Genomic DNA, 25,592 nt, shown 5'->3' with positions numbered 1-25,592 from the left:
CACTCTTAAGACAAAAAGACGACACACAACGAAGAAATTATCACAATGGAACTGAAATCAGTAGATACGATATACTTGTGTAGACAAACGAATGGTTACAGTTTCAGAAAAGTTGGATGATTTAGTCAAGAGAAAGAGCGTCACTAACTGAGCAAGTCAGTAACGTGCTGGTCCACTTCTTTCGCTTATGCAAGCAGTTATTCTGCGTAGAACTGGTCGTTAGATGCCCTCCTGGTGTATGTAGTGCCAAATTCTGTCCAACTGTCACGTTGGATCGTCAAAATCCCGAGGGGTGCAGGTAGGTAAGCAGGTAACAATACCGAATCCTCCCAAACAGACACATTGTATGTTGTATTATAGACCATAATATAATTATCTCTACCATGTTCCTTACCTCCTTCCCCTACCCCACCTATGTTTTAAACAAAATATATTGATTCACTTACGCACGCTTTGCGCGTGACTTAGTCGCTGGCGCTGTCCCGGCTGGACTTTATCTGAGTAAGATAAAAGACAAAATTTTTAAACATTCAATACACGCGAAAGTTTTTTTACTTCTTCTAGTGTAAGTTCAAATGCTTTCCTTTGCCTGCTTGGAATTGACATAACGTTTAGAACTGGTACGTGCTTCAAACGGGAAGATTCAGCCGCAGCAGGCCGAGCGGTTCTAGGCGCTACAGCTTGGAACCGCGCGACCGCTACGGTCTCAGGTTCGAATCCTGCCTCGGGCATGGATGTGTGTGATGTCCTTAGGTTTAAGTAGTTCTAGGGGACTGATGACCTCAGAGGCCAAGTCCCGTATTGCTCAGAGCCATTTAATTCCGTCCCATCGTTTTTGAGACCCTTGCGGGCTTGGAAGGATTCGGTACCATTTCTCTGACCGCAGGAGGCTTCGGGGCTGGGCCCATCCCGAGCTGGTTGGAGGGCCCCGCCCATAATGCTCCAAATCGTCTCAGTCAAGGAGATATCCGGCAACCCTGCCGACCAAGGTAGGGTTTGGCAAGCAGTATAACTCTCGTCTCCTGAGGACGGGCATTATCTTCCTGAAATTTAAGCGTAGGCTGGCTGCCTTTTGGAGGGCGTAGAATGTCTTCGCAAAGCTGCCGCGGATGACGACCAAGTGGGTCCTGCTACGAAAAGAAATGGGGCGTCAGAGAGTGACGCCCGGATGTCGGCGACAGACCCCACCGCTGTCCGGGGGCGCCTCCAGACGCTTCTTTGCTAGCCGTGGGCGCTAAGTTCGAATCGGGACTCATTACTGGAGACAGTTCTGCTGCAGTCGTTGAGATTCCACGTTCCGTGGGTGTGATTCACCACCGGCGCACCGTGCCGGGGAGCAGCGACGTGGCGGTATGTCGAACGTACTCTGTTGGGTCATAAAAGTTGGCCGCTCTTACAACGGTGGGCAACTTCGGGAAAAGCTGACCCATCGCACCTCACAGCGACAGATCCCACTATTGCAGCCGTGCTTCCGTAGCGTCGGAATAGACAGAGCAGCTGCGAGGTTTCACCGCAACAGATCTGTCTAAAAAGCGAGCCGCCGCCCCCCGCACAGAACGACATCTACCGTCAGTGTGTCCCACCCGCACGCAAATTTCTACTCCTTTCTCGTTTACTATTCATATCTTCTCGCTCTCGCCACACATTTTTCCGCTTTGCTCACTTGTCCGGGGACATCAAACGCGCGTGTTTTTTTGTCCGCTTACCTTCTTATATGGCGCAGCTTACAAAACATAGCGAGTCGTAGACGGAAACGAAATAAAAACTGTGTTGCCGTTTCTGCTCTCCGGCAGCGAGAGGAACGACGTTCCGTGTGAACTCCAGGGAGGAGTGTGGCGGAGGGTGCTGCAGGCTTAAAGGGCGCAGCTGAAAGGATTCCGGGCCGTCCTTTCGCGTCTCGCTCTCTCTGCCGGGTCGTTTTCCGCGCGGCTTGCCACGACAGACACACACGGCAGATTGACGGATGAGAGTAGGAGGAGAAGACACAGACAGAGAGGTATCAGAAGGAAGGCTACAAAAGTTGCCGGAGTGCGCGCCAGAGATCAAAGTCCCGCCCGGGGTTTTGGCGCTCGCGCCGCTGAACAGGGCGTAACGAACCGCACCCAGTCCCCGCCCCGCCCCGCCCCTAATAGCCCACTAAGAGGTGGTGCGGTGGGGGCGCGCTGCCGCAGAAAGGACAACTCGTGACGTCACTGGGACGACCTGCAGCGCGGGTTAGGTCGAGGGGGAAAAAGAAGAAGCACTCCACTCGTGCGATCACTGCCGAGTCCGCATCGTGGCGGCTGCCCCCGACCCCAGCCACCCGGTACGCACCTCGGGGCCGCTACTGCTGACGCTGTATGCCAGGCGTTGACCCCACTGAAAATCACGGCTCCTCGCACATAGTCAGAACTATAGTGTCCGTGTTCATGGGACAATGCGCCGACATAAAGGGAAACCCTTTTCCGTCGTTTTATGTTCACACGATCTTCAGATGTTTACATCTAGTTACGCCTCAAGATCATTGTTTGTTTACTACGACATGTAAAGTAGGTGTATTAAAATTTCTGTTCCAAAAGTCTCCGATGCCACTTGTATAGAAAAGTTCACGACACGTAAGTAAATGTAAACATGTGAAGGTGGGAGGCTGGGCATCTTCAAAATAAACACCTATAGAAGCAACTGCTTACAGCTGATCGAATATAGGTTTTTAATTACCTTCAGTTTCAAAAAGTGCAGAGTTGTAACACGTCCACAACGGACAGGAAATATTTACTAACGCTAATACGAGAAGAAGGAGAAAACAAAATACGGCAGTGAGATAGGCAATCGCGGTCATTCGAGGGCTTGAAATTTAGTGTGATGATATCCACAAACACTAGTAGGGAATTTTTTTTAATATTGATCCAAGAATACTTTTGATGACTGACTGACCGCGTTGTTCATGTATCATTACATAAAATAATTTTCACTGACCTGCGTTATGAGGATCAAATCCGACGCGAGCCGAGCGTCGGCAGGAGTAGTGGGAAACGCGCCCCGGTTAGAAGGCAGCCGCTCTATCATCCACACGAGACGCGGCTCGCCCCGGCGGAGGTTAAAGTGCTCCCTCGTCCTTAGCGCGAGTTAGTTTAAATAGTGCGTGAGCCTAGGGACCGATGACCTCAGTAGTTTGGTCCCATCGGGACTACACGGATGTGACGGCGCCTAAACCTTGCTATGGATGCTGATGATCGCCACAATCTGCCGGTTGACTCTGAACACAGTGTAACTGAATAGACGTCTCATCAGGTGGTGGTCTGGCAGACACTGGCGCCGAGTGCATTCCGTCCACAGCTGTCTGTAGACGAGCAGCCACGGAGAGTTACTGACTCTGTCGTACGCGCCGTAGAAAATGTGTTATTGGTAACTCCTATCGACACTCACATTTACTGGAAGCGGCTCCCCCTGTGGGTTCGGGGGTAAGAATAGGCCCACGGTATTCCTGCCTGTCGTAAGAGGCGACTAAAAGGAGTCTCAAACGTTTTGGCCTTGTGAGATGGTCCCCTAACGGGTTTGACCTCCATCCTTCTAAATTTTCCGAAGAGCGAGCCGATTGGGGAAGGGCGCCTTACAAGGAGCGATGTGTCCATCATGCATTACCATCTCTAAGCGTTCCTGGGCTCAGTACAACGCAACTACATATGACCCCAAATCGTTCCCCTCCCTGGCTACACCATGGGAGGAACGAAAGACTAAGGATGCCAGCGAAACATACTCGCCCCGCTACCTGGTGTGTACGAGAGCTGATGGTGAATCCTTTACATCCATGAAGCCTCAGTTCTTCGTCGAGCACTTAGAGGACAAGTTCGGGGAGGTGGAGGGCTTGTCCAAAATGCGCTCGGGCTCGGTTTTGATCAAATCGGCGTCCTCCGCCCAGTCCCGCCGGTTACTCGATTGTAACAAGCTGGGGGATGTTCCGGTTACAATCACGCCCCATAAGAGTCTTAATATGGTCCAGGGCATAATATTCCATCGGGACCTTCTATTGCAGTCCGATGACGAGCTTCGCGCCAATTTAGAGCGGCGAAGTGTTCACTTCGTCCGGCGCGTACATCGTGGTCCAAGGGATAAGCAGGTTGCCACCGGTGCCTTCATCTTCGCCTTCGAGGGTGATACTTTACCTGAGAAGGTCAAGGTGATGGTCTATTGTTGTGACGTCAAGCCATATATCCCTCCCCTGATGCGGTGCTTCAAGTGCTGGAAGTTCGGGCATATGTCTTCCCACTGTACTTCCAGCCTCACATGTCGAGATTGTGGACGCCCATCACATCCCAATACTCCATGTGCTCCGCCTCCCATCTGTGTAAACTGCGGAGAGCACCACTCGCCTTGCTCGCCGGACTGCAGGATATTCCAGAAAGAGCGCAAGATCATGGAGTATAAGACCCTGGACCGCCTGACATACACTGAGGCCAAGCGGAAGTTCGAACGCCTCCATCCTGTTCGAATGACTGCCTCTTACGCCGCGGCTACTACTGTTATGGCCCCATTAGCTCTCCCTCAGACTGCCACCTCTCAGAGCCGGAATGCTACACCTGCCCCCTTGATGGTGGGGGGCACTTCACTCCCTGCTGCTCCTGCACTACCTGCCTCAGGAGCAGCAACCCCCCAACCATCGGGGACATCAGTCCCCACTTCTAAGCTGGGGAAGCCTCAAACTTCCCCGGCTCGAATAGCACGGAAAGGGTCCCTTGGGTCCCTTCCTTCCCAGGGTTCCGCCTCTGGGAAGGGTGACGTCAGCCAATGGAAGAAAAGCAGACCAGCGGCTGGTCGCAGGGCTTCCCGCTCCTCCTCCGTCCCAGAGCAGAGACTGACACGCTGGAGCCCTCCCAGCCAATGAAACCCAAGGACCAGAGAGACAAGCCGAAGAAGAAGACCTCTAAGGCCAAGGACCACGCGGTGGCATCCACCCCACTGCTCCCTACAGGCTCTGCGTCCGAGGATAAGGTGGAGATCCGGGCGTCCGCTGAGGACCTGGATCTCGCCGGACCCTCAGACACCGTGGAAGCAGATTGTACTGGTCCTCCATCGGTGGCAGCAGGTGACCCAGTGGCGTGATCTGCCTCCTCGGTCCCTTCACGCCTTTTTCGGACATGGACAAAGCGATACTCCAGTGGAACTGCAGCGCTTTTTTCCACCACCTTGCTGAGCTTCGCCAACTCATCAGCAGTCACCCTTTCCTCTGCATTGCCCTCCAGGAAACTTGGTTTCCGGCAATGCGGACCCCTGTCCTACGTCGGTATCGGGGTTATTACAAGAACCGGGCAGCTTATGAGAGGGTATCTGGTGGAGTCTGCGTCTTCATGCTTAACTCTGTCTACAGCGAATGTGTACCTCTTCACACACCTTTAGAGGCTGTCGCTGTAAGGATGTGGACGCCTCAGCCTATTACTGTCTGCAGTTTGTATCTTCCGCCAGATGGTGATGTCTCGCGTCATGTGTTGGCTGCATTGATAGCACAACTGCCTCCTCCTTTTGTGTTACTGGGCGACTTTAACGCCCATAACCCCCTGTGGGGTAGCGCCGCGATTACTGGCCGGGGTAGAGATGTCGAGACTCTTCTCTCGCAGCTTGACCTCTGCCTCTTAAACACGGGAGAGCCGACACATTTCAGCGTAGTCCATGGCACATTTTCGGCCATCGACCTTTCTATCTGCAGCCCCGGACTTTCACCATCCATCCACTGGAGTGTCCATGACGACTTATGTGGTAGTGACCATTTCCCCATCTTTCTGTCACTACCACAGCGTCATTCTTCTGAACGCCCCTCCAGATGGGCTCTAAATAAGGCTGATTGGGGCTTGTTCTCCTCTCTCGCCACTATCGCACCTCCTTCCCATGACACCATTGATGCGGTGGTTCAGTCGGTCACCACCGGCATCGTTTCTGCGGCGGCATCTGCGATTCCCTGTTCATCCGGGTCCCCTTGGTGGAGGACTGTGCCTTGGTGGGCGCCCGAGATCGCAGAGGCGATTAGAGATCGCCGGCGGGCTCTTCAACGCCATAAGCGGCACCCGTCCTTGGAGAACCTCATCGTTTTTAAACAGCTCCGTGCCCGTGCCCGACGCCTTATTCGCCAACGGAAGCAGGAGTGCTGGGAACGGTATGTTTCCACCATTGGCGTCCGTACCTCTGCATCGCAGGTTTGGGCTAAGATTAGGCGACTCCATGGCTATCGGCCGCCTGTCTCTGTCCCTGGGCTTTCGCTGAATGGAGTGGTGTTTCCTGACTCCGACACGATTGCGGACCGGTTAGCAGCGCATTTTGCTCAGTGTTCCGCATCTACGAATTACCCACTGGCCTTCCGCTCCCGGAAAGAGCGGTTGGAAAGTTGGAGGCTTTCCTTTCACACGCGCCACGCGGAGTCGTACAATGCTCCTTTCAGCGACTGGGAATTCCAGAGTGCACTATCTGCTTGCCCTGATACGGCTCCTGGGCCAGACCGCATCCACAGCCAGATGCTGAAACACCTCTCTGTGAATTGCCAGCGACGCCTCCTAGATGTTTTCAACCGCATCTGGGTTGAGGGTGTGTTCCCGTCTCAATGGCGAGAAAGCATCGTCCTCCCCGTGTTGAAACCTGGCAAGAACCCGCTGGAGGTGGACAGCCACCGCCCCATAAGCCTCACCAACGTTCTTTGCAAGTTGCTAGAACGTATGATGAGCCGGAGGTTGAGTTGGCTCCTCGAGTCTCGAGGCCTTCTGGCTCCGTCTCAGGGTGGGTTCCGTAAAGGCCGCTCTGCCGTCGATAATCTGGTCTCCCTAGAGTCTGCCGTCCGTACAGCCTTTGCACGCCGCCAACATCTGGTTGCCGTCTTCTTCGAAATGCGGAAGGCGTACGATACGACTTGGCGATATCACATCCTGGCCACACTTCATGGGTGGGGTCTTAGGGGCCCGCTCCCGATTTCTGTTCAGAATTTTCTGTCGTCTCGTTCCTTCCGCGTGCAAGTTGCTGCGTCCCGTAGTTCCTCCCGGGTCCAGGAGAACGGGGTCCCACAGGGGTCTGTCCTCAGTGTCTCCCTGTTTTTAATTGCGATCAATGGGCTCGCTGAGGCGGTGGGATCGTCCGTCGCAGCTTCGTTGTATGCAGACGACTTCTGCCTCTACTACAGCTCCGCTGGCATTGCAGCTGCTGAGCGCCAGCTGCAGGGCGCTATCCGCAAGGCGCAGTCGTGGGCTGTAGCGCACGGCTTCCAGTTTTCGGCCGCTAAGACCTGCGTTGTGCATTTCTGCCGGCGTCGCACGGTTCACCCTGAGCCACGCCTTTACCTTGACGGTGAACCTCTTGCTGTGGTAGAGACGCATCGGTTCTTGGGACTGGTATTTGATGCCCGGATGACTTGGCTGCCTCATATTAGGCAGCTTAAACAAACATGCTGGCGGCATTTAAACGCTCTCTGTTGCCTTAGCCACACCGGATGGGGTGCCGATCGGTCCACACTTCTCCGGCTGTATCAAGCGCTGATCCAGTCCCGCCTCGATTATGGGTGTGTGGCTTATGGTTCGGCATCGCCATCAGCGTTGCAATTGCTGGATCCCATCCATCACTGCGGGATCCGACTCGCCACAGGAGCATTTCGGACAAGCCCTGTTGACAGCTTACTTGTGGAGGCTGGTGTTCCTCCATTGCGGATCCGGCGCGACCGACTTCTGGCCGCTTATGCTGCCCACGTTTGTAGCTTGCCAGGGCATCCCAACTACCGTCTCCTGTTCCCGCACTCGATCGTCCATCTTCCAGACAGGCGGCCCCGGTCAGGGTGTACGATCGCGGTTCGCATCCGGGCTCTACTGTGTGGGATTGAGTTTTTTCCTCTCCCGCCTGTTTTCCGGGCCAATCTCCGTCTGCCCCCTTGGTGTGTGCGCCGACCATGCATTCGGCTGGATTTGGCACAGGGTCCGAAAGACTCGGTCCCTCCTCCGGCCCTCCGCCGCCGCTTTGTTTCTCTCCTTGCCGAGTTTCCCGGATCTGCCGTGGCCTATACCGACGGTTCGATGGTCTCTGGTCGCACTGGTTACGCTCTTACTCTAGAGGATCATTGTGAGCAACGGTCGCTGGCACCCGGGAACAGTGTATACACTGCCGAGTTGGTTGCCATCTATCGCGCCCTAGAGTATATCCGCTCCCGCTCAGGTGAGTCCTTTGTCATCTGTAGTGACTCCCTGAGTGGTTTACGAGCTCTCGACCAGTGCTTTCCTCGTTCCCGTCTGGTGATGGCCATCCACGAGTCGCTCCATGCTCTTGCCCGTTGCGGCCGCTCCGTGGTCTTTGTTTGGACCCCAGGTCATGTCGGCATCCCGGGCAATGAGCGGGTTGACACGCTGGCTAAACAGGCAGTGAGTTCACCGGCTCTGGAACTCGGCCTTATGGAGTGTGATTTCCTGTCGCTTTTGCGCCGGAAAGTGCTTGGTGCCTGGGGTGACGAGTGGCGCACCCTGCCCACGCCCAACAAACTTCGGGCGGTGAAGGAGACGACCGGTGTGTGGCGCTCCTCCATGCGGGCCTCTCGGAAGGACTCTGTCGTCCTCTGCCGGCTGCGCGTTGGCCACACGTGGCTGACGCACGGCCATTTGTTGCGCCGGGAGGACCCACCGCTATGTCGCTGCGGGACAGCTCTGACGGTGGTCAACATTTTGGTGGACTGCCCGCTTTTAACAGGACTCAGGCAGACGTTTGCGCTGCCTGATACCCTCCCTGCCCTTTTATGTGATGACGTTGCTATGGCGGACCTGGTGTTGAGTTTTATTCGGGCAGGGGGTTTTTATCGTATGATTTGAGTGTTTGTCCTTTTATTTCCTGTATTGACTTGGGCCTTTGGCCTGTGGTTTTAAACTGTGGGTTTTAATGTCGTTTGGTGGTTGGCTTTTCCTTATTTTCATGGTCGGCCAACCACCTTCACACTCGGTGTGATTTTAGTTCCGTTTGTCTGGTCTTTGTCTGTCTTTCTTGTATTGTGTCGTCCCTTGTCTCAGTTCTCCGTTTTTAACGACTGACAGTTTTTATTTCGTGTGATTTTATCGTGGAACAAGGGACCGATGACCTTAGCAGTCTGGTCCCTTCAATCCCACACCCAACCAACCAACCAACCAACCAACCAACCAACCAACTGGAAGCGGCAGTGTCATTGACACACGAGAGATGTCGCTCGCGAGACCCTGGATCAACCGACTCTCAAGTTTTCTTCTTCAGACTGGGGCTCGGCGTTAACAGAAGAGAAAGACCACCCGATGTCGCTCGCGAGACCCTGGATCAACCGACTCTCAAGTTTTCTTCTTCAGACTGGGGCTCCGCGTTAACAGAAGAGAAAGACCACCCGATCAAAAGTATCCGAACGCCTGTTGGACTCTGCTGGGAGCAGTTTCAGTGAGGTATCTGAATGTTCAGTGGAGGAACGGCAGCGCATTCTTCCTCGAGAGCCGAAACCGCAGATGGTATTAATGTTGGATGCTGCTGTCTGGAGCAAATGTGACGTTCCCGCCCACCTCAAAGCTGGTCCATTGGGTTGTGGTCGGAACTGTGGGAAGGCCACTATGTTTCAGGGATGTTGTTGTTCACAAAGCATTGCCTTACATATCTTGCTCTATCGCAGTGTGATTTTCGCATCTTTTGGGAACGTGAAGAAATACACGCGTGGACATCGGTTTCAGAGGGACGAAAAAGTGCAAGAGTGGGTGTGATTGCGGATCTGTCAGCAACCGACCGTGTGCTACGAAACAGGAAAATGTCGTCTCGTCTCCCAGACGGATAAATGACGTAACGCGTGTGGTGATTACCTTTGAGTGGAAGCATTCCGTGGTGCTGTAGTTGTACGTGTTCAGTTTTCGTAATTCCGTCAGCATCGCCCGTTTCAATTTGGCTAAATTCCATTAATTTAGTTTTGGTTTCGAGATGTTATTTAGCCTGTTCTCTTCCGAGTCGTTTGGCGACTCTCAGAGAAATGAAGCGCCATTCGCAAACGTCTTAAGTTCCCATTTCCCTCCCATAACTTTTGGCTACATTTCCAAATGTCTCCTTGCCTTACTTTACTGCACGCTGAATGTACAGGTTGAATGATATTGGGTACAGACTACATCCGTGTGTCACTCCCTTCTCAACCACTGCTTCCTTTCCATGCCCTCTGAATCTTGTAACAGTATTCTGATTTCCGTCCTACTGTGGACAGTCTTGCTGTCCGCATTTTCCCCTGCTTCCTTCATATCTTTAGACGGTGCCTTCTTTCCGGCGTACTCTAATCTGCAAATGCTATAAATACAAGTTTGCACTTTGTGGACCGTCTCCGGTTAAGTAATTCGTCGGATCAGCATTGCGCGTGAGAACAAAATTCGATGAACTAGTTGACACAGGTACGAGGTACGGCGAGTGGCTACAGCGTTTGACCCCAGCAGAGCCACGAAGGGGCGTGGCCGGCACTTTTTAGAGCCCCCCCCCCCTCCCTCTCCCCCGTCCATCCCGAGACGGGCTTAATTAGTTCGCCTAATTGCGGCACAAACATTTGCCCTTCCCTGCGACGCTCGTTAAAAGTTAATACCAGAGGCGCCGCCGGCCGCGCTCTGCGGTCACACGTGCACAAAAGTAGCACGCTCTAACAGGGAGGTGGGCTGACATGACACTACGGCTGCAGTGCTTCGTTCGTCGCGGGGACAAACCTGATCCGAATGAAGACAAACGCGATGATGCGTGAGCAGCCGCAGCATACGTACAGCGGTCTCATCACGCTCTTGGAAATTGGCACAACTTCTGTATTAGGCATCTTGTTACTGTGTCGTCGTAAATGAATCTTTAAGATACGAGGGGTAAGTAATGCAAAAGTTTTCTTCCTGAAAGCAGCGTGGTTTTATTCAGTATTGCAATAAACTGTCTTTTTCTCCATTTTTATAGGTACAAAACCCAATTTTTTTAAAACACGTTAGTACGAGGAACCTCCTGCATTTGTGGCTTTAATTCAGTCGGTCAGTAAACGCTGTTTTACTGCATTGCAGGGCAAAATAAAAAGGGTTGCCGTGCCGTCCATTCAGTCGGACCAGCGTCGCCAGCTGTCCGGTAAAATTCGTGAGAGTCCGCTTCTCTGGCGAGGAAGTACCGGAGGCACAACTAAGGCCCCATCCGAGCTAACGGTGTAAGTGCGAAGAATCAGGAGGTTTAAGGATGTGTAGGCGTGCCAAGCGAAGCCAGTGTTCCGTGTGCGTGCGTGCTTAGTTGTTGTTCATACGCCGAACGAGCCACCGCCACGCCACGCGCGGACACAGCAGAAGGCAGGGCGTGGCGTGGCGTGGCGTGGCGTGGCGTGGCGTGGCGTGGCGGTCGGCGGGTGCCCGACCTACCCTACCCTACCCTACCCTACCCTACCCTACCCTACCCGTGTTGAGACGCGCAACCCACGCCCGGGTTCGATTCCCGGGGGTCAGGGATTTTCTCTGCCTCGTGATGGCTGGGTGTTGTGTCCTGTCCTTAGGTTAGTTAGGTTTAAGTAGTTCTAAGTTCTAGGGGACTGATGACCATAGATGTTAAGTTCCATTGTGCTCAGAACCTTTTTTGAGTCGCGCAACGCCGAACTGGGGTCCCTCTATGCTGCACCATCGCAACTGCAGTTTTTTCTGTACAATTGAAATGACGCAAGTTATCGAAATTCTTTTCGTTTTCCGTCCTAGAAGAACAGATATTTTTCTTTTTTGTTCGACGATGAGCTTTTAGTTGATTTTGACGTAATCCTATCTTACGAAGTACACTGACCAATTAAGAAAACTGAGCAGTTAGTTTGTATCATAACTGCCAATTATAAGGCTTTTTACTGAGACATTTATAAAAATTTAAGCCCATCTCAGGTTGATCTCGCGAAAAACTGACTATAATTATCAGTAAACGGCTGAGAACACTCAAATGATAGTATTTATATTTAAAATACGTAGTTAGGCTTTTAGGGCGAAATGTCCGGCGCTGAATACAGGGCTGAGGGCGGCCCTTCTGTTTCCGGGGAGCAGGACGGTTCAAACCCGCGTGTGGCGATCCAGATTCAGGTTTTTCCGCGATTTCCCTAAAGCTTCAGGCAAATGCTGGGGTGGTTCCTTTGAAAGAGAACGACTGACTTCCTCCCCTAACCCGATGCGACCGATGAGCTCGCTGTTTGGTCCCCTCCCTAAAATCGACCAGTCTGTTTCTCCACCTGGCAACTGTAGTCGCACCACAGTGAAAAGTTTCGACCGTTGCTGGAACGTTTCTCCTCACACCTGTCTGGCAGTACCGGGAATTGAAGCCGGGACCTCCGCGTGGAGTGAAGAGTTGGGTGGGCAGGGAGGCTGCGCTAGATGCAGGTGCCGGCTGCCGGCTGCCGGCGGTGCGAATGCAAATGGATCCCCGACCAGCCCCAAGAGCGTGGGGACAGCCGAGGCGCAGCACAGCCTACCGCCTACCGCCTGCACCTGTTGATCCGCCGTCTGGCGCATTCCAGCGCTGGAGGCTCCAGGGGGACACTCGGCCAGCAGCCGAGGGGGGGCAGCCCCCGTAGCGTTGCTGTCGTTTTGCTAAACATCTGCTCTCCTGCCACGTCGTTACTCCGCGAGGCACTGCCTAATGACGGGGACGCTGCGCGCTGCTTCCCGCTCCAATCGCCGTGGTCCCTGCACCAGCGATCCAAATGGCTCTGAGCACTATGGGACTTCTGACATCATCACTCCCCTATACTTAGAACTACTTGAACCTAAATAACCTAAGGACAACACACACATCCATGCCCGAGGCAGGATGTGAACCTGCGACCGTAGCGGTCGCGCGGTTCCAGACTGTAGCGCCTAGAACCGCTCGGCCACTCCGGCCGGCGCCAGCGATACAGACGCCGTCCCAAGAGGAATGGTCAGTATTTGAGGATCTTCGTCTACGTGAATTCACAGCCCTTAGATTTGTGCGTGTCATCGTGTAAACGAAATTTAGCGTATATCTTTAAGTAGTCATGTGGACGACTTCACAGTTCTCATTGCTTACAACCAATTGCCGGTTTTCACACCATACAGACATCTCGTTTGAATCATTTTTCTATTGGTTTTGATCACCTGATGATTTTAAAAGGCAGTAAATAATAGATCCGTCTGAAAACAGTCTAAAAGGGCTGGACACGTTGTCTCCTAAATCGTCTGTGTACATCACGAACAGCAGAGGGCCTGGAACATTTCCTCGGGGAACGGCAGATATTGCGTTTTGCTCGATCACTTTCCGTCAGTTACCATCAACTCTGACCTTTGTGTCAGTAAATCGCGAATCCAGTTGCACAACTGAGACATTACTCCGTAGGCAAGCAATTTGATATCTTGTCGCTTGGGAGGAAAGGTGTCAAAAGCCCTCCCGAAATCTAAAAACAGCGCTCATTACTTCGTGAGAACAAACAGCTAGTTGTGTTTCGCAAGAACGATATTTTCTGAACCCGTGTCGGCTTTTGGTCAGTAATTCGTTTTCTTCGAGGTAATACATGAGGTTCGAACAAGTATATGTTCCAAACTCCTACTGCAAATCGACGTTAATGATATGCGTCTGTAATACAGCGGATTACTCCTGTTCCTTCCTCGGGTAATGGTGTGAACTGTGCAACTTTTCTGTCTCCGGGTACGGCTCTTACTACCAGCGACCGGTTGTATATGATTGCCAGGTATAGACCTATTGTGGAAGGAATGCCTTTACTGGAGGATTTGACTTTACCGATATAAGCTTCTTCGCTACATCGAGTATATTTACTTATAAGTTAGTCACGTTGGCAGCTGTTCTTGATTGTAATTCTGCAATATTCTCTTCGTTCTCATAGGTGAAGGACTTTCGCAAAACTATTTCGTAACTCTGGTTTCGTGGCAGTGTCATCGAGAACATCGGCATTGTTAACGCGCAGTCACGGTATTGACTGCGTCCTGATTCTGCTCTACGACCAGGGTTTTCTGTCAGATTTCGACACAAAGTTTCGCCATGGAAAGTATTAAAAGTATCTCGCGTTGTAGTTTTGCGCTAAATTTGGAGTATCTGTAAAACTTCGCCAATCTTGGGAGTTTCGCGTTCTTTAGAATTGGCATGCTTTCTTCATTGATTCTGCAGCAGTGTTATGACCTGTTTTGTGTGCCATCTCTTTATTAGTTTAGTTACTATATATTCCTCTCGATACGGTTTCTTTGAATTTAAACCGCACCGTGTCCTGTGCGTACATAGTCAGACAGGAAGGAGTGGAGACTGTGTCTCAGAAATATGTCAAGTGAATTGTTATTTGCTTTTTTAAATATATTTATTTTGCTTGGGTTTGGATGTTACGATATTCGGTCTCATTATAGCAACCGTGGGTTACTAACCTCTGTATCCTTCATGATGCTCCCTATTTGCTAAGGATCGTTCGTTGCTAACAGGTCAAATACATTTTCGCAACCATTCACACATGGATTGGGCTCCTGAACCAATTTTTTAAAATAATTTTCAGAGCAATCATTCAGTACGATTTGGGACGTTTATCCCATCATTGAATTTAAACACGTATTATCAGCAGCTTACTGAGGGTAGGTTGAAGTGAGCACAAACTATAATTTTAGGAGTGGAGTATCTATTTGAGATGATTATCAAGTTTTCTTTTAACCGTTCAGCAGCTGAGTCGGGTATTGGTAAGTGGAACCAATTAGTAATTTAATTCGATAGTGAAGAATAACCTCTACCCTGACTAACTCAGGGTAACTATGTGAACACTTGTATTTCAGTACGATGTAAACTGCTTCTGACACCAATAAGCGCTCCACGACAAACTGTTCTTAATGTACCCTTCCTGGACACATTTATGTTCTTCCTATGACACGAACGATGGTTCGAAACAGTTAAGTCTATAAAATGTGGGCTCTAAAATACACATTTTACCAGATATGCGCGTTTGTTCAAAAGAAGAGATGTGTTTGACAATATCGAAGATGAACAACTGTTCGTACCTCTCGAAGTATGCTTTTTAGAGGCTTGCTTGGGAGATCGTTGCTGCCATGTCCTTTCTGGGACACCATGTGGAGAAGGCTGCAGTATATTCCTAGATTAGTGACTCAGTGCCGGTTCCTGAAAGTTTGCACGAGGACCATTCCGAAAGTAAGGTCCTACCGCTCGCGAAATGGAAACCACTGCGAGAATCAAAAATGTTTTATTTGCTGCAATTACCTACACGTTCCCGCCACTTGTCTATAAAGTCGCCGCTCCGAGTTACAAATTTGTCGCAGCGTCGTACCACCTTCCCAGTACTCTCGCTTTCCGCCAGTTCTCTACGCTGATCAGCTGTGTCAAGAAGTCGTCGTCATGGCTCAGAGATGAAACTCAGGGGCATCCAGTCACGGATGATCAAACAATTCCCATCGAAAAGGCATCCATTGCTCCTGCAGAGTGCTGCACGAAATCTCTCGTACTTGGCGGCAGACAGTATTTTATGTGCATCTTGATGCGCTCAGTACTGAAAAGAGAGACGTGACGCTACCATTCTTTGTGCACGTTCAGTATCTCTCCATTAGTCGTATTCGGTATTAGTTACAAGTAGTTCAGCAATATTATGGGGTTGGTCACAATCAGGTATTTGTACGAATTGAGTCATTCCAGTTTCTGCTCACAGAAATTGTAGTGACAGAGTACTAAGATTTTTATTCCAGCTGGAGGAAACGTGATAGAAACAGAAATCGTATGCGTATAGCGCAAGACTGTAAGTCGTGCATAGCTTGTGGCGTGTCATAGAGAGACTGGTGTCTGCTAAGACACACCAGATAGCCGATACGTCGTCCGTTCAGATGAGGGCGTATCTTATAGTAGCTGCTCGTTAAAACTACAACACTGCAGAGGATGGCAAGTGGCGAAATGTTACTTTGTTGTGCGTGTACAGTATAGTGGAGAGGGGACTGTACAGGCTACAGATTCAGTACACAGAGCAGCCACGTCTGGTTGCAAGAACAGGTGTAATCGATCTGAGAACCGAGTGGTTGATCGCCCCCCTTAAGCTCTGCGCCAGCGCTCACCAGTAGTAGCGACTGGCGAGAGCGGGTGCGATGTTTGCAGTGGGCGGGGGAACCGTCCCAAGCTGTGTCGAGTTAAACCAGGGCAATTCGCGAAACGCGTCGATTTGCGTTATTGTGTTGGAAGTGAGGCCTTTAACTCGTCAGTAGTGTAATGCCTGCTGTCCAAATTACTGGCTATATGAGTCAGACGTGGCTGTTGCTGAGAAGCCAAAGCCCCCACACATTACACGGCAGGTGTTGAGCCCGTGTGATAACGACGCTTGCAGTCTGCAGACACTAGCTTTCCTCGGGGCCCCGACACACCGACACGTTGGGAGCGCCGCTGCCCTTCCGCCCCTCCCCGCTGCCAGGTCACGATAAGCCCTGCCGGCCGCCGTCGCAGCCTCGGCGTGCGTGGATACTCGTGTTGCCGGTAACGAGCTCACACGAAGCGCGTGCTGTGGTTGCACGACCCTGGACAGCGTCGCGGCATCGCGCACCGTCCTCCCCCAAGTCTCGACGACTGCGGGATCCCTGGTGGGGCGAGCGGTCAACCGTAGCCCCGCAGTCTCGGTCCGCCGGGCGGCTGTATGACGCTGCCTGCTAGGTGACAAGTCACTCTGAGAGTTCCCGTTTGACATCGACAGTAACTGAGTGCCACCCGTCAGTCGGAAGCGAGACGTCGATAGTGTAGCAGATATCGACTCACCGCATTCTCAACTGTACCTACGACAACTATTGTATTCCACTTTCTTATCAGATCAGGGGCCATTTTCGGGCTGCATTCATTCAGAGACTAACAAGTTGCTGCTCAGAACATAACGTCGGGGTGTAGTCTCAGTAATAAAGTTCTGTTCTTCTCGGTTACCTGGACGTGTATCATTGTATCATCCACATCACGGGGCAGTAAACAAACGCTAATGCCATTTCTGAATCAGACACCCGATGCGTAATATTTCCTTATACACTCCGAGACAAACAAAAATGCAGTACGGAGGAATTATTCGAATGGGGCGGAAATCAGAAGATGCAATCGTTTGTTTGTCCGCACACGTAGATTACAATTTCAGAAAAAATGGATGACGTATTCGAGAGAAAGAACTTCACAAATTGAGCAGGTCAGTGATGCCTGGCCTCGCTATTGGGTACAGAGATGTTGGAGCTCCTCCTGACGGATACCGCGTCGAATTACGCTACTGGCCATTAAAATTGCTACACCACGAAGATGACGTGCTACAGACGCGAAATTTAACCGACAGGAAGAAGATGGTGTGATATGCAAATGATTAGCTTTTCAGAGCGTTCACACAAGGTTGGCGCCCGTGGCGACACCTACAACGTGCTGACATGAGGAAAGTTTCCAATCAATTTCTCATACACAAACAGCAGTTCGCCGGCGATGCCTAGTGAAACGTTGTAGTGATGCCTCGTGTAAGGAGGAGAAATGCGTAGCCGGGCGGGGTGGCCGAGCGGTTCTAGGCGCTACAGTCTGGAGCCGCGCTTCCGCTACGGTCGCAGGTTGGAATCCTGCCTCGGGCATGGATGTGTGTGACGTCCTTAGGTTAGTTAGGTTTCAGTAGTTCTAAGTTCTAGGGGACTGATGACCTTAGAAGTTAAGTCCCATAGTGCTCGGAGCCACTTGGAGAAATGCGTACCATCACGTTTCGGACTTCGATAAAGGTGGGATTGTAGCCTATCGCAATTGCGGTTTATCGTATCGCTACATTGCTGCTCGTATTGGTCGAGATTCAATGACTGTTAGGAGAATATGGAATCGGTGGGTTCAGGTGGGTAATACGGAACACCGTGCTGGATCCCAACGGCCTCGTATCACTAGCAGACGAGATGACAGGCATCTTATCTACATGGCTGTAACGGATCGTGCAGCCACGTATCGATCCCTGAGTCAACAGATGGGGACGTTTGCAAGACAACAACCATCTGCACGAACAGTTCGACGACGTTTGCAGCAGTATGGACTATCAGCTCGGAGACCACGGCTGCGGTTACCCTTGACGCTGCATCACAGACAGGAGCGCCTGCGATGGTGTACTCAACGACGAACCTGGGTGCACGAATGGCAAAACGTCATTTTTTCGGATGAATCTAGGTTCTGTTAACAGCATCATGATGGTCGCATCCGTGTTTGGCGACAACGCGGTGAACGCACATTGGAAGCGTGTATTCGTCATCGCCATACTGGCGTATCGCCCGGCGTGTTCATATTGACGACACTTTGGACAGTGGACGTTACATTTCAGATGTGTTACGACCTGTGGCTCCACCCTTCATTCGATCTCTTCGAAACCCTACCTTTCAGCAGGATAATGCACGACCGCAAGTTGCAGGTCCTGTACGGGCCTTTATGGATATATAAAATGTTCGACTACTGCCCTGGCAGCACATTCTGCATATCTCTCGCCAGCTGAAAACGTCTGGTCAATGGTGGCCGCGCAACTGGCTCGTCACAATACGCCAGTCACCTCTTGATGGACTGTGGTACTGTGTTGAAGCTGCATGGGCAGCTGTACCTGTACACGCCATCCGAGCTCTGTTGGACTGAATGTCCAGGCGTATCGAGGCCGTTATTGCGGCCAGAAGCTGTTCTGGGTACTGATTTCTCAGGATCTATGCACCCAAACTGCGTGAAAATGTACCCACATGTCAGTTCTAGTGTAATATATTTGTCCACTGAATACCCGTTTATCATCTGCATGCCTTCTTGGTGTGGCAATTTTAATGGCCAGCAGTGTACGTCCAGTTAGCGCGTCAGATCGTCAAGATCCCGCCCTGACTATAAAGCTGCGAACGTTCACAGTTCGTGGGGAGGGGGGAAGCGCGAACACAAGAACTGGGCAGTATTACCCACCTTCAGCGTAAGTCCAGGATGTCTTGCACGAAGGGGAACAAAAGAGGCCATAGGATATCGCCAGCGTACCACTGTCCCGTACTGTAGCGGTGCCGCGGATGACAACCAAACGGGTCCTGCTGTGTAGTGAAAGGGCACCACAGACCACCACCGCTGGTTGTCACCTCAACCGTGTCCGGGGCACGTCTCCGGCTTGCAGCAGAACAGCCTCGGTGCGGCGTCCATATTGGATCTGAACCCTGGCGACCAGCGAAGATGCGGGCCTGACTGTCGCGGCCTGGACCGCCGTTTCACTACACAAATGTGGTTGTCGTCCGCGGCGCCTGTACAGCCAGCGCTATTTCGACGGTGTTTTGTTTCCCGTCCTGGACTTACCTTTCAGTAATATAATGCCCGCAAGCACACGGCGAGACTTTCTACGGCTTGCCTTCGTGCTTAACGAACTTTCCCTCGGCCAGGGTTTGTTGCACGTTTGGAGCATTACGGACAGGGCCGTCGAACCAGCTTGGGCCAGTTGGACAGAATCTGGAACGATGTCCTTCAGGAGGACAATCAACAAATCTATCAGTCGCTGCTGAGCGAAATAACTGCTTGCACATGGGCCAGAGGTGAACCAAAGCGTTACTGACTTGCTCAATTTGTAAGCGCTTTTCTCGAATAGATAATGGAATTTTTTTGAAATCGTGATCACTTGTTTGTCAGTACATGTGCATCACACCTACCGGATTCAGTTCCATTTTGATGACTGCTTCGTCGCTTGTTCTGGTCTTAGCGTATTTGCAGGGTGAGTCACGCAACATTACCGCTGGATATATTTCGTAACCCACATCAAATACTGACGAATTGGTTAATACAAACCATAAAAAAATGAACGGAAGTATGTTTTTTAACACAAACCTACGTTTTTTTTAAAATGTAACCCCGTTAGTTTTGTTAGCACATCTGAGGTGGTCGCCAATGATTCCGCACCATACATTTACAGTCCACGGTCGCTGTCGCTCTACCTGTCTGAGCCAGCGAGGATTGTCCACGGACCAGTAATGCATGTTCCGTAGATTCACTGCCCCGTGGTTTGTGAAAGACGCTTCATCGGTAAACAGGTAGAACTGCAACGCATTCTCTGTTAATGCCCATTGACAGAATTGCACTCGATGATTAAAGTCATCACCATGTAATTGCTGATGTAGCGACACATGAAACGGGTAAAAGCGGTGACGATGCAGTATGCGCATGGCACTACTTTGAGCCAGCCCACCGGCTCTCGCAGTGTCCCGTGTACTCACGTGTGGGTTCATGGCAACAGCAGCTCACACACCAACTGCACCTGCTTCTCCTGTGACGGGCCTGTTACGGACCCGTTTGCGTACTACGACCATACCTGTTGCACACAGTATGCGGTAGATGTTTTGCAATGTGCGGCACGTTGGATGCTCTCTGTCCGGGTACCGTTCTGCATACACCCTGCAGGCTTCAGCTGCGTTTCGTCGACACTCGCCATAGATGAGTATCATCTCCGCCTTTTCAGAGTTCTAATACACCAAGGTCACAGTTCCTACAACACTACACTATCATAAACGTCAGGCAACACGGTGTACTACAGTTGGTCTGCGTGCGGAGACGAATGCAGAGTAACAACAGCAGCAAGCGCTACATGCGGACACTGCGACAGCTAGACCAAACCACAACAGTGCACTACAGCCTCACTCGTAAACACGGTCGTCATCGTAAACATGTCCCTGCAGATGCTGCTCGCCGACCGTGGCCCGTGTTTGTTACAACACGCAACTGAACGTCGGAGGTATCAAGCGTCAACTTTAGGTTACAATATCTCCGGATGTAATTAACATTTTACAATGCAACAAACGGTACTGATTACGTATTTGTTTATATGTTCAGATGTGCTAACAAACCTAACGTGATTCCATTTTTAAAAAACGTAGGTTTGTGTTAAAAAACATACTTCCGTGATTTTTGTATGGTTTGTATTAAACAGTTACACTAGCCCCTCTCCTCACGTTCGGTCTGTGCAATCGGTTCGTCAGTATTTGATGTGGTTTACGAAATATATCCAACGGTAACGTTAGGTATGCAGAATATATACGGGGTTACACGTATCTCGTTCGTGCGGTTGCGCTGAAATGCCAGTCCTGTGGACGTCGGAGTGCACCGCAGGACAGCGAGTCGTGTCCAGTGCGGCGTCTGAACGCCATCCAGAACGGCCCCTGTTTCCCTGCGCCGTGCTCGAGCGGAGTGGCGACGTCCCGGCGTGACGCCCTGCGCCGAGGTCCGCGGATCGATACCCGGGGCGGCCCTCCTCAGCGTGGCAGGCGCGCCGCAGGAATGAACGAGTTTATACGGTGCCGAAAATGTACGGCGGCTACCCATAGTTCTGACTGTGACCTTGAAAAAAAGAAGAAAGTGGCCCCGTTATTTTGACATGAAAACGCTTCTATGGTCTCCTGTGTGACAAAGTACCGTCAGATTTTAACCTCTAATAACTGCGATACTGGTAATTCGTAAACAGTGGTGGAGCACGTTACGGATATATCGTACCCCACCACGATACTACTGTGATAAACGTGTATAGCAGTGGCTGACGAAGGCGCGTCGCATCTTCGTGAAGTATCACGAGAAGCCGACCCAAACGCACACATTGCCAGGTGTAATTGTATTGTGGTCGTACAGCCTTTGTGAAGTCATCGTACGAGTGTAGGCGCGTCTGAGTGACTGTAACAAATTAGTTTTGCGTAAAGTTATAAATTGGTGTAGCGTGGAAACGCGTTTAGGTAGGATATCGGTTCGGGTGTCATCGTGAAGAAGTTGCGCAGCATTGCTGCGACCCAGAGAGAGAAAATAAAAATATTGGACGCAATATAAGTGAGAATCGGGATTGAACTGGAAATAACAAAATAATAAGACGCCTCTTCGCCGGCCGGAGTGGCCGTGCGGTTCTAGGCGCTACAGTCTGGAACCGAGCGACCGCTACGGTCGCAGGTTCGGATACTGCCTCGGGCATGGATGTGTGTGATCTCCTTAATTTAGTTAGGTTTAATTAGTTCTAATTTCTAGGCGACTGATGACCTCAGAAGTTGAGCCGAATAGTGCTCAGAGCCATTTTAACCACCATTTTTTGATGCCTCTTTTTTTTCAGTCGTCAGTCTTCTAATTTGTTCGATGCGGTCCGCTACTAATTGCTTTCCTGTGCCAACCTCTTCCTCACCTCAACCTACCTACGTCCTCCGTTATTTTCTGGATGTATTACAATCTCAGTTTCTCTTTACACTTCCCTCTAGTACTATGGAAGTTATTCCCTCATATCTTAACATACGATCTACCATCCAGTTCCTTCTCTTGTCAATGTTTTCTACATAGTCCTTTCCTCACCCATTGTGGTGAGAAACTCGTCATTCCTTACCTTATGAGTCCACTGAATGTTCAACATTCGCCTGTAGCACGACATTTCACATTCTTCGATTCTCTTCTGTTCCAGTTTTTCCTACGGTCCATGTTTCACTACCATACCACGCAATGCTGCGCTTCAAACGTACATTCTCAGAAATTTCTTCTCCAAATTAGGCCTTACGTTTGATACTAACAGACGTCTTTTGGCCAGGAATGCCGTTTTTGCCAGTGCTGGTGTGCTTCTTATGTCCTCTTTTCTCCGTCCGTCATGAGTTATTTTACTTCCTTAATTTCCTCTCCTTCGCGATCATCAGTTTAGATGTCATTTCTACTACTTTTCATTACTTTCGTCTTTCTTCGACTTGCTCTGGCCATTTCTGTACCCATTAAACTGTTCGATCCATTCACCAGATCGTATAATTCTTCTTCACTTCTACTGAAGATAGCAGTGTCATCAGCAGATCTTATCACTGATGCACCACCACGTTTAATTTTAATCCCACTCTTGACTCCCTCTTTTGTTTCGGTCATTGCTTCTTCAATGTATGATGAACAGTAGCGGCGAAAAAACAAATGGTCATTTGGAATCTACAAGAGAACTAAAACATCTCTGGAGAAGTCTTAGCACATTTAAAAGCCTTCGTATTTAACTACTCACTTAAAATATATGTACAAACACGTGTGATGGACGGTAAAATGATTACACATGTGAAACAACAAAATAAGCAACACCGTATTACAATTGTTCATACATCTAAACGTGAATATAATGGCGTAGCTGAGTGGCACTGCTTACGAAAAAATAATTATAGCTTAGCTGTGGCACGAACGGTTATAATGGTATTCAGTCGTGTATCACGTCATTTTCCTTACAGTGACTTAATTAAAGTACATTACCAATCAGGTTTAACCATAACACGGGTATACATTTTCTAATAATGAATAAACATAAATGTTTCCATACATCGTATGACTTACATGTGTAAATTTAAATGAAAGAGGAGTAAATGACGTGAAACGGAACAGTTAATTAAGAGAAGACTGCTGCTTTTTTGGAAGAAAGTTCAACCAAGCATACAATCTTGTTCCTGCAACTTTCTTCATTTAACAGGTGCGAAAAGGCTAAAGTGTCATTATGCTTCAGAATTTGTTGTGGAACTTTACTACTTTTCCAAAAAAGGCACTGAACCCCATAAAATACTGAAATACGTTTGTACAAGATGACTTTTTTGCTTCAGTCTATAAAAAGAATAACTGAGCAGTGCAAAACTCTTGTTTTAAGCGTCCCTATTGAAAAGTTTTACCAGACAAACAACTCTCACTTAAGTATGGTAGACAACATTCTAAATGAAGAAGTTACTAAACTATATCTTTTTTTGTGTAATAGTCTTTCGCTACTTACCATAGCAAGTGTATTCCTTCAGAAAGAAGAGCCAGTGATTCATAAACTTCATAGCGTCGTAAATACCTTATTTAGGGATTTGCTTGTCAGGTTTATGAAACCCTCTGAAGTACTTACATCTGGCTGTCTGCTGGAATTGAAATTGTGAAGAAATAAATATCAGAAAGAAGATAATGATACTGTCATTTGTGTAGGCACTAGAAGCTATATTCGTCATACCAGATTTTAAAAATCTGTTGTTGCAAAACTTTATTTTTATGTCTTTTCGTCAACTAATATAGTCACATCAAAGAAAAACTTCCTATAGCTGATGCCTTCTTAAAAAAATGTTATAAATATTGGATCTAGGAAAAGTAAATTCTTCTCATCGGTTGCAAAGCTGAACTATTTCCTGCCGTTCTGAGGCAATACGGAAAAAACAATAGAATTGGAGTTTCCGAGATATACGTTGGAGGACCTTCCACTTAACGTGCTTTTTTATTTAAATTGCAGTTGGTTTTTATTTCAGGAAAACGTTCTTTGTGCCGGAAAGTGACAGATGAAAGGACTAAACCAGGACCCGTCTCTATATTTCACGTGTGATTACTGACGGCTGTTTCTCAAGTTAGGTAGCAGTGCACATCGTAACTGCTTACTGTCAGCTGTTCCATACTTACATTCATCCACAGGTGAGCAGAGTGTCGATTCATTACACTGCTTGGAAATGTTGCGCGTCTCCTCAGGGTCACCCAACATCGAACAACGTTGCAGTGCTGCAGATCCTAACTGGTAAACCGTTTAGTATTCTCAATGTACACTGCCGGCCGCTGTGGCCAAGCGGTTCTAGGCGCTTCAGTCTGGAACCGCACGACCGAGGTTCGAATCCTGCCTCCGGCATGGATGTGTGTGAGTCCTTAGGTTAGGTAGGTTTAAGTAGTTCTAAGTTCTAGGCGACTGATGACCTCAGATGTTAAGTCCCACAGTGTTCAGAGCCATTTCAACCTTTTTTTTTTTTTCGTCAATGTACGCTGCCCGACGAAAAAATGAAGCACATACAAAATATTGCGGGTGCTATCTTCCAAATCCTTTGTAAATTTGATCTAATTTTGTAATAGCTTTGAAGATAGAGGTCCTATTGTGCTTCCGCGAAACACGCCCGATGTCACTTTCACTTTTGTCGAACGTGTTCCGACCAGAGTGAAGTACCGCGTTTTGTAAGTGTAACACTCTTCGGGCCATTGTGGTCACTCGGTATGTGATACAGTGGCCTGTGTAGCACAGCACAGCACAGTACAGTAGAGTACGGCAGGCTGTGTGTGGGTTTCGGTCCGGCGCCGTTTGTAGGTCACCGCCGCAGCCTGGTATCGATCCCGGGACTCTGGCTGCCAGTGCCTTCGGGCGGAAGCGCGCAGTGCTGCCGCCTGGCGGCCGCCGCGCGCAGCCTCCGGCCGCCAAATCGGCAAGAACAAAGGGAAAAGAACGTGTGTCACCAGTCCAGGCAGCTGTGTTGTGACAGGTTCTGTCAGAGCAGGGACCGACAGTTGACACTGGACGTACGTAAAACTAACAGGTTGCTCATAAATAGGCCAAGACATCGGCTAGTGTTCGATTACAGTACACTATGGGCGGTAAGTCACTGTAGACAGCAACTATAGTAAAATACATAGGAATACTTATCCAAAGCGAAGTGGAATCACCCATAAAAGAGTTAGGAGCAAAGGCAAGTGCTAGTCCACGATTCACTGGAAGAACATGAGGCAAATGTAATTCACCGATTGAAGTGTAAGAGGTAAACAAGATCCACGTAGTAGCGGCGCGTTTCGTCACGGCGGGAGGTGCTCAGCAGGCGCCCGCATCACGCACAGCTCTGCTATTCAAATTCGGAGAGTCTTCCTTCCAGTGAGAGGCTTGCAACACCTTGCTTCCGCGCCGGAGCCTCTGGCGAAATGAC

The 25,592-nt window shown here is 50.0% G+C and overlaps 1 protein-coding gene across 4 annotated transcripts in view; it reads left to right on the top strand.

Annotated features, from left to right (window-relative positions):
- Positions 1-25,592, top strand: part of LOC126293557 (fasciclin-1) — a 610,740-nt gene that overhangs the window by 447,122 nt on the left and 138,026 nt on the right. The gene's annotated exons all lie outside the window — the stretch shown is intronic.

The sequence above is a fragment of the Schistocerca gregaria genome, chromosome 10 (assembly GCF_023897955.1).
Source record: "Schistocerca gregaria isolate iqSchGreg1 chromosome 10, iqSchGreg1.2, whole genome shotgun sequence".
NCBI classification, from domain to species: Eukaryota; Metazoa; Arthropoda; class Insecta; order Orthoptera; family Acrididae; genus Schistocerca; species Schistocerca gregaria.
The sequence above is the reverse complement of the archived record's forward strand: the minus strand, read 5'-3'. Positions and strand labels throughout refer to the sequence as shown.